We start from the raw sequence: 16859 nt of genomic DNA, 5'->3' as shown, positions 1-16859 counted from the left end.
TCCAAGAAAGGCATCTTCTGTGTAGCCTACTTAATAAGATTGGTAAATCTCGAATGGTATTAATTTATATCATTTCGTGGGGTGCGGAGACTTGTGCCGGGGGATGGATTTGCTTGCTTTTTCCACTCTGGAATTAATCCCATCCGAGCTTTGGCAGTCTTATTAGATACACACAAGATGCCTTTCTTGCAAATGACGAAACCACGTTTTTTTGCAGGCTCCTATGATTTTCACGTAACTGTACTTGGCATCGGATAGAGTTGTTATGTACCCATCCCAAAAAGGCTCGATTTTCTTGGGCATTGCTACTGTGATACACCGTGCACTCTGATTATGAAATCACTCACTACTGGTCTGTCACCTCTCGCCGCAATTCAGCTGTCTGTGTGATTCCGACGCACATGACGTCATTCAAATTCGTTATCAGAGATCGGAAACAACCCTGTATGAAATAGTCTTAAAATGCTATTCCAGATGTTGTTAAATGCCATTTCATTTATACGCTTTAGACCCCACAGAAACATAGTAGGCAATATGAATGAAGTTTTACTACATATCTGAGATAAAAAAAATCCACACCTGAACTAGTAACTACGAAGAAGAAATGTTTTAGGTTATGCATGTACACCATATATTAAATTCAAATAATATAAAATTACACTAGAATTACGCATGTGAAATAGAGACACTGAAGGTGAAAATTTTATTGCTAGGGAGGACCCGACTGTATTAGAATTTCTAGTATGCGAGTCGGTGACAAAAGAGGCGGCACTTTATACGAGGTATCGGTACCACCCAATAGTATTAGAATTAGTGATACTAATTTATTATTTTCTACAAATTATGATACGCATATAGTATATCGTCGTTGTTCCTGCAATAACTCCTATGTGACATATTTATCGATTTTCAGATTTTTGCTCTATTAAATAACTTAAATACTGATACAGCGAATAATAAAATCTCCTATATGTAATTATATTTCTTTCTTTCTTTCTTTCGAAAATGTAATAATTCACAATCCCCCGTGTACGACTGCCATAGGATAAAAAAATGGTATATTTTGCACATAGGAGTTATTGCAGGAACAACGACGATATAGTAGAATGCTCTGACATGTGTCAGAGCAGAAAAAGACGAAGAGTTTTCCGATAATATACAACCACAGTCTGGTATATACAGTCACGAAGCTCAATACGTAGTAAATATGCATCCACAAATAGTTGCTAACCACTAGGATCGCTACTATCGCCTCATCACAGACAATGCGAAATAGTACCTGCACAGTCTATTGTTCCTAGCACCCTCATAAACTCTAGTTTCGTGACTGTATATAGGCCTACTAGAATGTGATACAACCTTTCTATTTGGCAAAGTGTGGAATAATTTTTAACGACGAAGTGTTTCCAGACTGAGAGAGTTGATTCAGACGGCAAAGTTTGAGACTCGCATTCGGGAGGTCCCGGGTTCAAACCCCGTGGACGACCATCAGACTGTTTTTCATAGTTTTCTTCAGCCAGAAAGTAAAATGCCGATTTGGAAATTTACATACCATAAATCACCGCCGCCTCAATCACCAATATCATAAACATTAATCAAAATAAAAAATCGGTAAAAACGCCCTATTGATATACCCAAAGGTCCCAAACACACGATATGATCACAGATGTTAAAGCGTGTACAAATAAACTTAAAAAAATATTCTCCGAACAAAAAAAAAAATAGAAAAAGGACAGTATTTTTCATACGTGAAGCGTTCGTATTCTAAAGTTGACACTGCTCTCAACTATTTGTAATTTCTAAGGTATCTTCTTTTGTGTTGTTTTGTAATCTATCACATAACTTTGTATTTCATGTACAGTAGTGGCAAAAAAACCGGACCGACCCTTGTAACTGATTTCGAAGCCTTGTTCACTCCAGAGCACGATAGACTGGTAACTAAGACTTTTGTGGTTCGAATCCTGCCTGGGAAAGAAACTTTTTTTTGTTCTTTATTCAAATTTATTCCCAATACTTTTCGATTGCTGATAAAATTCATGTTCTGGGAATAATAAGTTAATTAAGTAGTAAAATATCGTTGCAATCGAAAAGTATTGGGAATAAATTTGAATAAGGAACAAAAAAAAAGTTTCCTTCCCAGGCAAGATTCGAACCACGACAGTCTTAGTTACCAGTCTATCGTGTTCTGGAGTGAACAAGGCTCTGAAATCAGCTACAAGGATAGGCCCCCTTTTTTTGTCACTACTGTACATTATTGAAACCTGGTTGAGTGGAAGAGAAGGCCTTATGGCCTTAACGCTGCCAGGCAAAATAAAACTACTACTACTCACCTTAATGACGACGAAACTGGATTTTCTCCGTCTTCCTTAAACTGCATACACGTTGAAGCACTTGTTTGGCACAAGGGACAACGGTTAATATATCCGTGACGTAATAATAGGAGCAAATATTATTACGGATCCACGTCGAGTCGAGTATAGATTTATATGAGATAATTAGTCGATATCATCGATGCCTGGTCGCGCACCGGTCGAAGTAGAGGGTTTCACACCGCTCAGTGTCTGAGCGCCACCAATTTGGTTCTAGAAGCGTCCATAACCGACAAGTTGGTACAGCGCGGGGCCGTGTGGAACTGAGGCAGGCCCGCCCGCCGGCGCTTTTTATAAGTCCAACGTCACACCGCGCCCACATGTTTCACGACGCTACATTAGTTAAGGAGATAGCTGATAGAATATAAAGGATTTCTATGGATATAGATCGCAGGATCGATTAGTGCATCCGTTCAGCTATTCCAAACAAACCAGTCCACCAGACCAACCAATCCAATCTAGTCCAATCAGTAAATTGCCAATCAATTCAGCGAAACAGTCCCAGTCGGTCATTTCGGTTAGTAATCAGAGTTTCTCAAACTTTTTTGAAGTGGGGACCACTTTTTTAAGTCAGAATAGTTCCGCGGACCTCCTTAAGGCTGGTTCACAATAAACCGGGAACGAGAACCAGAATGAAAACGAGAAGCAGAAGACGTGAATATGAAAATTTTTTATTCACAATAAACCGAGAACGTAGACGACTATGCATATAGATATGCATGTCAATAATGATATGTAAAGTCGATATTACGCATTCTGATGTTAGTTGTGTATAATTGACCAATGGCGTTTTCTCATGAGTACAAGGCAGCCAACATAAACACAAGTTAACCAACTTCGAAATTTCAAGTGAAACATTTCATTAGGTACGGTACTATAAATATGCTCATGCATCTTTATTATCACAACCTATTTTAAGTCTACCATAAGGCAAAATAATTACAGAAGAAACATTTGTAATAGAACAAAAATGAACACAACAGTAGTTATTGAATTCAAGCATGAATATGTAGTGTGTAATACAACCAATACAGTAATAAAATATGATTCACTTACGATCTGTGTTCAAAGATGCAGCTATTAAAAGCCACGTATTCTTCTTCATTTTCTCATCTTTATATGATGCGCGCCGCTTATCGTAAACGTGAGGATTTTCCTCAACACTCAATATTAGAATCTCATCAAATAAAACTTGCTCCATGATGCACAGCACAGAACAAAATAATGCATAGGTTATGCCACGGTCTTCTTGCTACAAAATATACGACGACAAAATAGCTTTTAGATGGCAATAAAATGAATCTAGTGGGCTGTGATCGGAAACGTGAATGCCAAAGTTGAAACTTGGCCAACTCTCCGTTCACGATCCCGGGCTCCGGCAAGCTTTTCGTTAATTGTGAATGCTCACATTTAAATGTATACATTTTAACAATTTTACCGTTTTCGTTTTCGTTCCGATTCTCTTTTCCGGTTTATTGTGAACCAGCCTTTACTCTTGTTCCTTTCGAAAGCAAATTTTTGGTTTTTGTAGTTAATTTTAATACCAGTATATTTATATTTTAAAACAGAATTAATTAAATAATTTTATGTTAGTATTAACTAATTAAATTAATGTTAATAGAAAAAATTCATTTCCGTTTTTTAATAAATCAAAGCTATTAGAGTTTGGATAATTTTTTACTTAATAACTAAACAAAATAAATAAATGTTGATACTAGCAATAATGAGATGGACGAACTTGCCGATTCTTACACAGTTCTATATTTGGATGTATTCTGGCAAGCTTAAGTCGGAGATTGTCACGTACATCGAGTCGATTTCGGTACTTTGTTTTTATTAGAGTTAGTGGTAACAACTCTTTCTCACACAGAGACATAAAAGTAAACTGAATTATAATCTGTAAAGCACCATTGTACAGTTCACTATATTCTCTTTTCACTTGTGATGAGATCCAGAAATTAACCATGCCTTCCTCTTGGAATTTCATTTTAAGTCCGGTGTCATTCGAGAGTTCAATTAACTGTTCTCTTTCACTTAATGAAAGTTTATTATTTTCAATTTTGCACTGAAAGGGATCACGAACTCATGAAAATTAATCATATTTACTTGGAAAATAAGTTTCAAATTGTGACCTCAGAGTTTCGAAACGCGAACATATGTCATTGCATAATTATTTTCCAATAACGAAATCCTTTTCAACCAAAAAGACTCTAGGGTTGGAAATAGTGAAAAAAATCCTCTGTTTTACGGAATTGACCCGCAAACCAAGTTTGCTCTCGAACACTTTTTTCTCATGCGCATTGAGAACAGCGAAAGAATTACCTTGTAGAGAGAGACTTAGTTCGTTTAGTTTTGAGAATACATCTGGAAGATATGCTAATATACTTAGCCACATGTCATCAGCTGATGTGCAGGGAAAAGATGACGAGAAACACCACGTTCATAGTGCTTTAAAGCCCTCTTTTGTTGCTGATAGTAGAGTGGGAATTCGGCAGACAGGTAGGGTAATAAATTTCATAAAATGTCAGTACTGGGAGAAAAAGTGAAAGGCAATTGCCATGTGTTATTTCCAAACTCTGAGATTTTCAGCTATAGTCTGATACGCAATTCGTTTGAATTTTATTTTCTCTTCTGTCATTTTTGAAGGACCACAAGGGCAGACATCGAGGACCAGAGGTGGTCCGCGGACCATAGTTTGAGAAACGCTGGGTTAGTTTATAAATCAGTCCAACCAATCGGTTCGTTCGTCTACCAGTCGTTCCAAACAGCTCATAAGTTAGTCAGTCAATCAGTCAGAAAGTATGTATGTATGAACGGTAAGTTGTTGCTTACTTAACTGTCCGAAGACAGGTTTGAACCTCACAAGTCACACCAACAAGCATTACTCAATAGAAAATTTTAGTCTGTAAATAATTCGGTATGGAGGAATATTGTATGGATTCGTAACAAGCTGTTTTCTACGGTGATGGGTTGTAGGCCCTTCGCCCACTCCCAAGGTGAAGGACCGCCCCTGATAGGCTGTCCACGACTGCTTATTCAATATATTCGCAGTTACCCTCCATATCTGGAGGCCGTCTCCTCTATCTGCAATCTGAGGACGCGCCATGCCATGGCAATAGGGACCCACAATACATATACATCAGCTTCTTGTCTATGCGGATGACGTGAATGTGTTAGGAGAAAATCTACAAACGATTAAGGAAAACACAGAAATTTTACTTGAACTAAGTAAAGCGATCGGTTTGGACGTAAATGCCGTAAAGACGAAGTATGTGATTATGTCTCGCGACCAGAATATTCTACGAAATGGAAACAAAGAAGTTGGAGATTTATCCTACGAAAAGATGGAAAAGTTCAAATATCTTGGAGCAACAGTAACAAACATAAAAGACACTCGGGAGGAAATTAAATGCAGAATAAATATGAGAAATGCCTGTTATTATTCGGTTGAGGAGTTTTGGTCATCTAGTCTGCTGTCAAAAAATCTGAAAGTTAGAATTTATAAAACAGTTATATTACCAGTTGTTCTATATGGTTGTGAATCTGGGACTCTCACTTTGAGAGAGGAAAACAGATTAAGGGTCATTTCAAGGAAAAATTGTTCCGGGGCCGGGTAGCGCATGAATGCTCTTCCAACTGAGCTACCCCTGGAACTATACACGGCACCGCCACAATTTTTTCTTTATATCCACATAAACTCAAATGGGCTGACGAGACGCCAGAGCCCAACTTTGAGTGCACACAAATTCTGTGTGATATAAATTGCGGCTTCCTGTTAACGCATCTTCAGTAACGAATATATTATACAAATCTGGCTTTCAGATACCCGGCCCCGGAATAATTTTTCCTTGAAATTATTCAAAACTCCTTTAAACGGCGCTACTACCTGAAAGCCAGATTATTAGACATTAAGGGTGTTTGAGAATAAGGTTCTTGGGAAAATATTTGGGGCTAAGAGGGATGAAGTTACAGGAGAATGGAGAAAGTTACACACCGCAGAACTGCACGCATTGTATTCTTCACCTGACATAATTAGCAACATTAAAAACAGACGTTTCATATGGGCAGGGCATGTAGAACGTATGGGCGAATCCAGAAATGCATATAGAGTGTTAGTTGGGACACTGGAGGGAAAAAGACCTTTGGGGAGGCCGAGACGTAGATGGGAGGACAATACTAAATGGATTTTATGGAGGTGGGATATGATGGGGACCGACGGCGGGCTTATGTGAGAGCGGAAATGAACAGGAGGGTTTCTTAAAAGCGATTTGTATGTAAGTAATTCGGTAACTTCAGTCAGTAATTACGTTTGTAAGTCAATCTGCAAATATAAAATCAATTTTCACAATTACGTCATTTAGTTAATAAGTCAACCAGTTCCGTTAGTCACTCAATAGGCACTTTAGTCATTTGAACTCATCTTTATCTTAGTCTAGACCAAACCAATCAACGAAACCACCAAACAGCTAATCAATGAAACTTCAAACAATCAATCTGTCCACAGTCAGTCAATCCAAATAGTCAGACTTTATTCCAGAGCCAGTTACTTTTTAGGCACATACTCAGCCACTTAGTACAGACAGTTATTCACTAAGCCCAGGCAGTTACTCAGTCACTTAGTCCAAGTAGTTACTCAGTCAATAAGTCCAGAAATTCAGTCACTTAGTCCAGGCAGTTATTCAGTCACTTAGTCCTGGCAGATACTCAGTCACTTAGTCCAGACAGATGCTCAGTCACTTAGTCCAGCCAGATACTCAGTCCTAGTCCGGCCAGATACTCAGTCACTTAGTCCGGCCAGATACTCAGTCACTTAGTCCTGGCAGATAGTCAGTCACTTAGTCCAGTCAGATACTCAGTTACTTAGTCCGGCCAAATAATCACTTACTTAGTCCTGGCAGATACTCAATCGCTTAGTCCAGCCAGATACTCAGTTACTTAGTCCTGGCAGATACTAAGTTACTTAGTCCTGGCAGATACTCAGATATTTAGTCCTGGCAAATACTCAGTCACATACTTCTGGCAGATACTAAGTCACTTAGTCCAGCCATATACTAAGTCACTTAGTCCTAGAATATACTCAGTCACTTAGTTCTGGCAGATACTCAGTCACTTAGTCCAAGCAGATACTCAGGCACATAGTCCTGGCAGATACTCAGTGACTTAGTCCAGACAGATACTGAGTCACTTTGTCCAGCTACATACTCAGTCACTTAGTCCTGGCAGACAGTCACTTAGTCCTTGCTGATACTCAGGCACTTAGTCCTTGCAGATACGCAGGCACTTAGTCTTTGCAGATACTCAGTCACTTAGTCCAGCCGGATACTCAGTCACTTAGTCCAGCCAGATACTCAGTCACTTAGTCCAGCCAGATACTCAGTTACTTAGTCCTGGCAGATACTAAGTTAGTTAGTCCTGGAAGATACTCAGTTATTTAGTCCTGGCAGATACTCAGTCACTTACTTCTGGCAGATACTAAGTCACTTAGTCCAGCCATATACTGTCACTTAGTCCTCGAAGATACTCAGTCACTTAGTCCTGGCAGATACTCAGTCACTTAGCCCAAGCAGATATTCAGGCACTTAGTCCTTGCAGATACTCAGTGACTTGGTCCAGGCAGATACCGAGTCACTTTGTCCAGCTACATAGTCACTTAGACCTGGCAGACACACAGTCACTTAGACCAGCCAGATACTGAGTCACTTAGTCCTGGCAGATACTCAGTCACTTAGTCCAGCCAGATACTCAGTCACTTACTCCTGGAAGATGCTCAGTCACTTAGTCCTGGCAGATACTGAGTCACTTTGTCAAGCTACATACTCAGTCACTTAGTCCAGGCGGATACTCAGTCACTTAGTCCAGCCAGATACTCAGTCACTTAGTCCAGCTACATACTCAGTCACTTACTTCTGGCAGATACTAAGTCACTTAGTCCAGCCATATACTCAGTCACTTAGTCCAGCCAGATACTCAGTCACTTAGTCCAGCTACATACTCAGTCACTTACTTCTGGCAGATACGAAGTCACTTAGTCCAGTAATATACTCAGTCGCTTAGTCCTGGAAGATACTCGGTCACTTAGTCCAGGCAGATACTCAGTGACTTAGTCCAGGCAGATACTCAGTCACTTAGTCCAGCCAGATACTCAGTCACTTAGTCCAGCCAGATACTCAGTCACTTAGTCCAGCCAGATACTCGGTTACTTAGTCCAGGCAGATACTAAGTTAATTAATCCTGGCAGATACTCAGTTATTTATTCCTGGCATATACTCAGTCACTTAGTTCTGCCATATACTCAGTCACTTATTTCTGGCAGATACTAAGTTATTTAGTCCTAGCAGATACTCAATCACTTAGTCCAAACAGATACTCAGTCATTTACTTCTGGCAGATACTAAGTCACTTAGTCCAGCCATATACTCAGTCACTTAGTCCTAGAAGATACTCAGTGACTTAGTGCAAGCAGATACTCAGTCACTTCGTCCTTGCAAATACCCATAGTCCAGGCATATACTGAGTCACTTTGTTCAGCTACATACTCAGTCACTTAGTCCAGGCAGATACACAGTCACTTAGTCCAGCCAGATACTCAGTCACTTTGTCCTGGCAGATACTGTCACTTAGTCCAGCCAGATACTCAGTCACTTAGTCCCGGCAGATACTCAGTCACTTAGTCATGGCAGATACTCAGTCAGTTAGTCCTGGCAGATACTCGCTTAATCGAAGCAGATACTCAGTCACTCAGTTCAGGCAGGTACTCAGTGACTTAGTCGTTGCAGATACTCAGTGACTTAGTCCAGGCAGATAATCAGTGGCATTGTCCAGGCAGATACTCAGTGACTTGGTCCAGGCAGATACTGTGACTAAGTCCAAGCAGATACTCAGTGACTTAGTCCAAGCAGATACTGAGGCTTTGTCCAGGCAGATACTCAGTGACTGAGTCCAGGCAGGTGCTCAGTGATTTAGTCCCAGCAGATACTCAGTTACTTAGTCCAAGCAGATACTCAGTCACTTAGTGCAGGCAGATATTCAGTAACTTAGTCCAGGCAGATACTCAGTGATTTAGTACAAGAATATACTCAGTGACTTAGTCCAAGCATATACTCAGTGACTTAGTCCAGGCAGACACTAAGTGACTTAGTCTAGGCAGATACTCAGCGACTTAGTCCAGGCAGATACTAAGTGTCTTAGTCCACGCAGATACTCAGTCACTTAGTCCAAGCATATACTCAGTGACTTAGTCCAGGCCGATACTCAGTGACTTAGTCCAGGCCGATACTCAGCGACTTAGTCCAAGTAGATACTCAGTCCCTTAGTCCAAGCAGATACTCAATCACTTAGTTCAGGCAGGTACTAAGTGACTTAGTCCAGGGAGATACTCAGTGACTTAGTCCAGGCAGATACTCAGTGACTTAGTCCAGGCAGATACTCAGTGACTTAGTCCAGGCAGATACTGTGACTTAGTCCAGGCAGATACTCAGTGACATAGTCCAGGCAGATACTCAGTGACATGGTCCAGGCAGATACTCAGTGACATAGTCCAGGCAGATACTGTGGCTTAGACCAGGCAGATACTCAGTGACCTAGTCCAGGCAGATACTCAGTGACTTAGTCCAGGCAGATACTCAGTAACTTAGTCCAGGCAGATACTCAGTTACTTAGTCCAAGCAGATATCAGTAACTTAGTGCAGGCATATACTCAGTGACTTAGTTCAGGCAGATAATCAGTGACTTAGTTCAGGCAGATACTCAGTCACTTAGTGCAGGCAGATACTCAGTCACTTAGTCCAGGCAGATACTCAGTAACATAGTCCTTGCAGATACTCAGTGACTTAGTCCAAGCAGATACTGAGTCACTTTGTCCAGCTACATACTCAGTCATTAGTCCTGGCGGATACTCAGTCACTTAGTCCAAGCAGATACTCAGGCAGTTAGTCCTTGCAGATACTCAGGCACATAGTCCTTGCAGATACTCAGTGACGTATTCCAGGCATATACCGAGTCACATTGTCCAGATACATAATCAGCCACTTTGTCCTGCCAGATACTCAGTAAGTCCTAGCAGATACTCAGTCACTTAGACCAGCCAGATACTCAGTCACTTACTCCTGGCAGATGCTCAGTCACTTAGTCCTGGCAGATACTGAGTCACTTTGTCCAGCTACGTACTCAGTCACTTAGTCCAGCCAGATACTCAATCACTTAGTCCTGGCAGATACTCAGTCACTTAGTCCAGCCAGATACTGAGTCACTTAGTCCAGCCAGATGCTCAGTTACTTAGTCCTGGCAGATACTAAGTTACTTAGTCCTGGCAGATACTCAGTTATTTAGTCCTGGCAATTACTCAGTCACTTACTCCTGGCAGATACTAAGTCACTTAATCCAGACATATACTCAGTCACTTCCTCCTGGAAGATACTCAGTCACTTAGTCATAGCAGATACTCAGTTACTTAGCCCAAGCAGATAATCAGGCACTTAGTCCTTGCAGATACACAGTGACTTAGTCCAGGCAGATACTGAGTCACTTTGTCCAGCTACATACTCAGTCACTTAGTCCTGGCAGAAAACACAGTCACTTAGTCCAGCCAGATATTCAGTCACTTACTCCTGGGAGATGCTCAGTCACTTAGTCCTGGCAGATAATGAGTCACTTTGTCCAGCTACATACTCAGTCACTTAGTCCAGGCAGATACTCAGTCACTTAGTCCTGGCAGATACTCAGCCATTTAGTCCAGCCAGATACTGAGTCACTTAGTCTAGCCAGATACTCAGTTACTTAGTCCAGCCAGATACTCAGTCATTTAGTCCAGGCAGATATTCAGTCACTTAGTCCAGGAAGATACTCAGTCACTTAGTCCAACCAGATACTCAGTCACTTAGTCCAGCCAGATACTCAGTCACTTAGTCCAGCTACATACTCAGTCACTTACTTCTGGCAGATACTAAGTCACTTAGTCCAGCCATATACTCAGTCACTTAGTCCAGCCAGATACTCAGTCACTTAGTCCAGCTACATACTCAGTCACTTACTTCTGGCAGATTCTAAGTCACTTAGTCCAGCCATATACTCAGTCGCTTAGTCCTGGAAGATACTCAGTCACTTAGTCCAGGCAGATACTCAGTGACTTAGTCCAGGCAGATACTCAGTTACTTAGTCCAGCCAGATACTCAGTTACTTAGTCCTGGCAGATACTAAGTTAATTAATCCTGGCAGATACTCAGTTATGTAGTCCTGGCATATACTCAGTCACTTAGTTCTGCCAGATATTCAGTCACTTATTTCTGGCAGATACTCAGTTACTTAGTCCTAGCAGATACTCAATCACTTAGTCCAAACAGATACTGAGTCACTTACTTCTGGCAGATACTAAGTCACTTAGTCCAGCCATATACTCAGTCACTTAGTCCTAGAAGATACTCAGTCACTTAGTTCTGGCAGATACTCAGTCACTTAGTCCAAGTAGATACTCAGGCACATAGTCCTGGCAGATACTCAGTGACTTAGTCCAGGCAGATACTGAGTCACTTTGTGCAGCTACATACTCAGTCACTTAGACCAGCCAGATACTCAGTCATTTGCTCCTGGCAGATGGTCAGTCACTTAGTCCTGGCAGATACTGAGTCACTTTGTCCAGCTACATACTCAGTCACTTAGTCCAACCAGATACTCAGTCACTTAGTCCAGCCAGATACTGAGACACTTAATCCAGACAGATACTCAGTTACTTAGTCTTGGCAGATACTAAGTTACTTAGTCCTGGCAAATACTCAGTCACTTACTTCTGGCAGATACTAAGTCACTTAGTCCAGCCATATACTGTCACTTAGTCCTCGAAGATACTCAGTCACTTAGTCCTGGCAGATACTCAGTCACTTAGTCCAAGCAGATACTCAGGCACTTACTCCTTGCAGATACTCAGTGACTTGGTCCAGGCAGATACTGAGTCACTTTGTCCAGCTACATACTCAGTCACATAGACCTGGCAGACTCACAATCACTTAGTCCAGCCAGATAATCAGTCACTTAGTCCTGGCAGATACTCAGTCACTTAGTCCAGCCAGTTATTCAGTCACTTACTCCTGGGAGATGCTCAGTCACTTAGTCCTGGCAGATACTGAGTCACTTTGTCCAGCTACATACTCAGTTACTTAGTCCAGCTAGATACTCAGTCATTTAGTCCAGGCAGATTCTCAGTCACTTAGTCCAGGCAGATACTCAGTCACTTAGTCCAGACAGATACTCAGTCACTTAGTCCAGCCAGATACTCAGTCACTTAGTCCAGCTACATACTCAGTCACTTGTGGAAGATAGTCAGTCACTTAGTCCAGGCAGATACTTAGTGACTTAGTTCAGGCAGATACTCGGTAACTTAGTCCAGCCAGATACTCAGTCACTTAGTCCAGCCAGATACTCAGTTACTTAGTCCAGGCAGATACTAAGTTAATTAATCCTGCAGATACTCAGTTATTTAGACCTGGCATATACTCAGTCACTTAGTTCTGCCAGATACTCAGTCACTTATTTCTGGCAGATACTCAGTTACTTAGTTCTAGCAGTTACTCAATCACTTAGTCCAAACAGATACTCAGTCATTTACTTCTGGCAGATACTGTCACTTAGTCCAGCCAGATACTCAGTCACTTAGTCCTGGCAGATACCCATAGTCCAGGCAGATACTGAGTCACTTTGTCCAGCTACATACTCAGTCACTTAGTCCTGGCAGATACACAGTCACTTAATCCAGCCAGATACTCAGTCACTTTGTCCTGGCAGACACTGTCACTTAGTCCAGCCAGATACTCAGTCACTTAGTCCCGGCAGATACTCAGTCACTTAGTCCCGGCAGATACTCAGTCACTTAGTCCTGGCAGATACTCAGTCACTTAGTCCTGGCAGATACTCAGTCGCTTAATCCAAGCAGATACTCAGTCACTTAGTTCAGGCAGGTACTCAGTGACTTAGTCCTGGCAGATACTTAGTCAAGCAGATACTCAGTCACTTAGTCCTTGCAGATACTCAGTGGCTTAGTCCAGGCAGATACTCAGTGACTTAGTCCAGGCGGATACTGTGACTAAGTCCAAGCAGATACTCAGTGACTTAGTCCAAGCAGATACTGAGGCTTAGTCCAGGCAGGTACTCAGGGACTGAGTCCAGGCAGGTACTCAGTGATTTAGTCCTAGCAGATACTCAGTTACTTAGTCCAAGCAGATACTCAGTCACTTAGTGCAGGCAGATACTCAGTCACTTAGTCCAGGCAGATATTCAGTATCTTAGTCCAGGCAGATACTCAGTTATTTACTCCAAGAATATACACAGTGACTTAGTCCAAGCATATACTCAGTGACTTAGTCCAGGTAGATACTAAGTGTCTTAGTCCAGGCAGATACTCAGTGACTTAGTACAGGCAGATACTAAGTGTCTTAGTCCAGGCAGATACTAAGTGTCTTAGTCCAGGGAGATACTCAGCGACTTAGTCCAGGCAGATACTAAGTGTCTTAGTCCAGGCAGATACTCAGCGACTTAGTCCAGGCAGATACTAAGTGTCTTAGTCCAGGCAGATACTCAGTGTCTTAGTCCAGGCAGATACTAAGTGTCTTAGTCCAGGCAGATACTCAGTGTCTTAGTCCAGGCAGATACTAAGTGTCTTAGTCCATGGAGATACTCAGCGACTTAGTCCAGGCAGATACTAAGTGTCTTAGTCCAGGCAGATACTCAGCGACTTAGTCCAGGCAGATACTAAGTGTCTTAGTCCAGGCAGATACTCAGTGTCTTAGTTCAGGCAGATACTCAGTGACTTAGTCCAGGCAGATACTCAGCGACTTAGTCCAGGCAGATACTAAGTGTCTTAGTCCAGGCAGATACTCAGTCACTTAGTCCAAGCATATACTCAGTGACATAGTCCAGGCAGATACTCAGTGACTTAGTCAATGCAGATACTCAGTGACTTAGTTCAGGCAGATACTCAGTGACTTAGTCCAGGCAGATACTCAGTGACTTAATCCAGGCAGATACTCAGTCACTTAGTCCAAGCAGATACTCAGTCACAAAGTGCAGGCAGATACTCAGTGACTTAGTCCAGGCAGATACTCAGTTACTTAGTCCAAGCAGATACTCAGTCACTTAGTGCAGTCAGATACTCAGTGACTTATTCCAGGCAAATATTCAGTGACTTAGTCCAGGCAGATACTCAGTTACTTAGTGCATACAGATACTCAGATACTTAGTCGAGGCAGATACTCAGTTACTTAGTCCAGGCAGATACTTAGTGTCTTAGTCTAGGCAGATACTCAGTTACTTAGTCCAGGCAGATACTCAGTTACTTAGTCCAGGCAGATACTTAGTGTCTTAGTCCTGGCAGATACTCAGTCACTTATTCCAGGCAGATACTCAGTGACTTAGTCCAGTCAGATAATAAGTGGTTTAGTCCAGGCAGATACCTAGTGACTTAGTCCTGGCAAATACTCAGTCACTTAGTCCAGCGAGATACTCAGTCACCTAGTCCGGCCAGATAGTCACTTAGTCCGGCCAGATACTCAGTCACTTAGTTATGGCAGATACTCAGTGACAGTCCAGATAGTGTCACTTAGTCCAGATGTCACTTTCATACTCCATACATTTTGTCTCATAGTTGAAACAGTTGGTCTTATAGTTCATACAGACATTGTCATAGTCCATAGTTTCAGTTTGATAGACGAGTGAGTCAGTTTCATAGTACAGTCAGCCTCATAGTCCAGACAGTGATTCTCACAGTTCAGACTGTCAAGGTCATAACCCAGACGGTCTGCCTCAGTCTCATAGTTCAGACGGTCAGTCTCAGATCCCAGATAGTGTCATAGTTCATTCAGTCTCATGGTCCAAATATTAGTCTCATGATCCAATTAGTCTCAGGATGCAATCCATAGGGGAGTCTCTAAGTTGAACGAGCCTCAAATTGAATCCAGTAATTCAGTCAGCCAGTCAGTCAGTTTGTCTTTGATCGCAGTCCTTGTTTGAGTGAATACAGGTTATGAAACTGTATATAGTTTTTAACAAAACTTCTACTATAAACTATTGTTAATATTGCATCGTGGCCACCGGCGTAGCCTAGTTGGCTGAGGTGCTTGCGCTCGAAGGTGCGTTCGGTTGCCGCTTGGGATGACTACCTGGTAGGTTTTTTCCTAGGTTTCGCCCAAGCGTAAGGCGAATGTCAGATATTCTATTTCGAATCCTCGACTTCATCTCGCCATCACCAATACCAACGATACAAAATAACCTAGTAATTGATAAAGCGCCGTCAAATAACCAATTAAAAAATATTGCATGAATGGAGAAATGGTAGAAAATTAGAAGTATACAATAATATGCAAAATAACCCTACGTCAGTTTTCTCGACTGCAAGTTCTCAGTATCTACATCTGCAGCGTGGAAAGTCAACTGACTGCTATCCTTGGACCATGCCAATTACCCAAAGAAAAAATTTCTTTTATCCGATTTCCATTTTTATTGATGTCTAATGCTCATTTCATTTTCACGTTATTGTTTTATTTGCTTTTTCTATATCTTCACTTTTCTTTCTTCTGTCTGGTCTCTTTTCTATTATCTATGATTCGTTTATATCTTCCCCCTTTTACCACAGTCTAGTATATACAGTCACGAAGCTTGAATTTATGAGGGTACTAAGAACAATAGATTGTGCAGGTACTATTTCCCGTTGTGCGTAGTGAGGCGATAGTAGCGATCCTAGTGGTTAGCAACTATCTGTGGATGCATATTTACTGCGTATTGAGCTTCGTGACTGTATATACTAGACTGTGCTTTTGCTATCAATTATTTCTCTTTCGTCTATTTCTTTCTGATTCCTTTAATTTTCCTTATTGTTTTGTCTTTCTTCCGGTCTTTCTTTCAATCTCTGTGTTTTCCTTTCTTCCTACTTTTTCTATCATTGTTTTCTCTACGTTCATTTCATTATTTTTCCTTTGTTATTTTCTTAAATTCCTTAGATCATTTTACTTCCTTTTTCTCGTTCCCATCCCTTTGTACTTTGCTTTTCCATTTATCTTTCTGCCAGCCTATTCTGTTAAATGATAACAAGGTAATTACGTTTGTCTTTCCCCTTCACGTCACACGCCACACACAGTCAGTCGCACCTTGAGAAGCAACATGAAAGACAAATGCCTGCCGGTGTGGATAATGCCGTGATCCCCTTTCCTGCACCTCTCCTCGTGCTTGCGTGCCTGGCGCTTGACCACTCTACAACAGGATTACTCCTGTTAATAACAGGATGAGACGATGATAGCTTCGTTTAGGGAATTACACTTGTCACGATACCCAGAACAGGGAGTTTCCAAACAAATCGCGAAGTTATTTTCAAGCGAGGCAACTGAATGATATAGCACGCTATTCTTTTTCTTTTGTACTTATTTCTTTTGTAATATGTCTGTTCATCTGTCTGTAGCATGATAGCTCGGCCCTGACTGCTCGAAAAAGACCCGAGTTTAAATCTTGGTCACT

General features: G+C 41.5%; 1 long non-coding RNA gene across 1 annotated transcript in view; it reads right to left on the bottom strand.

Moving 5' to 3' along the window:
- The window catches only part of LOC138695281 (uncharacterized), an 833114-nt gene extending 830486 nt beyond the window's left edge, over positions 1 to 2628 (bottom strand). The window contains exon 1 of the long non-coding RNA XR_011331112.1: positions 2331 to 2628. This is a non-coding gene — a long non-coding RNA (uncharacterized lncRNA). The remainder of the gene's footprint in view (positions 1 to 2330) is intronic.
- Positions 2629 to 16859: the final 14231 nt, after the last annotated feature.

Source organism: Periplaneta americana, chromosome 2 (assembly GCF_040183065.1).
Source record: "Periplaneta americana isolate PAMFEO1 chromosome 2, P.americana_PAMFEO1_priV1, whole genome shotgun sequence".
NCBI lineage: Eukaryota > Metazoa > Arthropoda > Insecta > Blattodea > Blattidae > Periplaneta > Periplaneta americana.
Note: the sequence above shows the minus strand (reverse complement) of the source record. Positions and strands in the feature narration are given on the sequence as shown.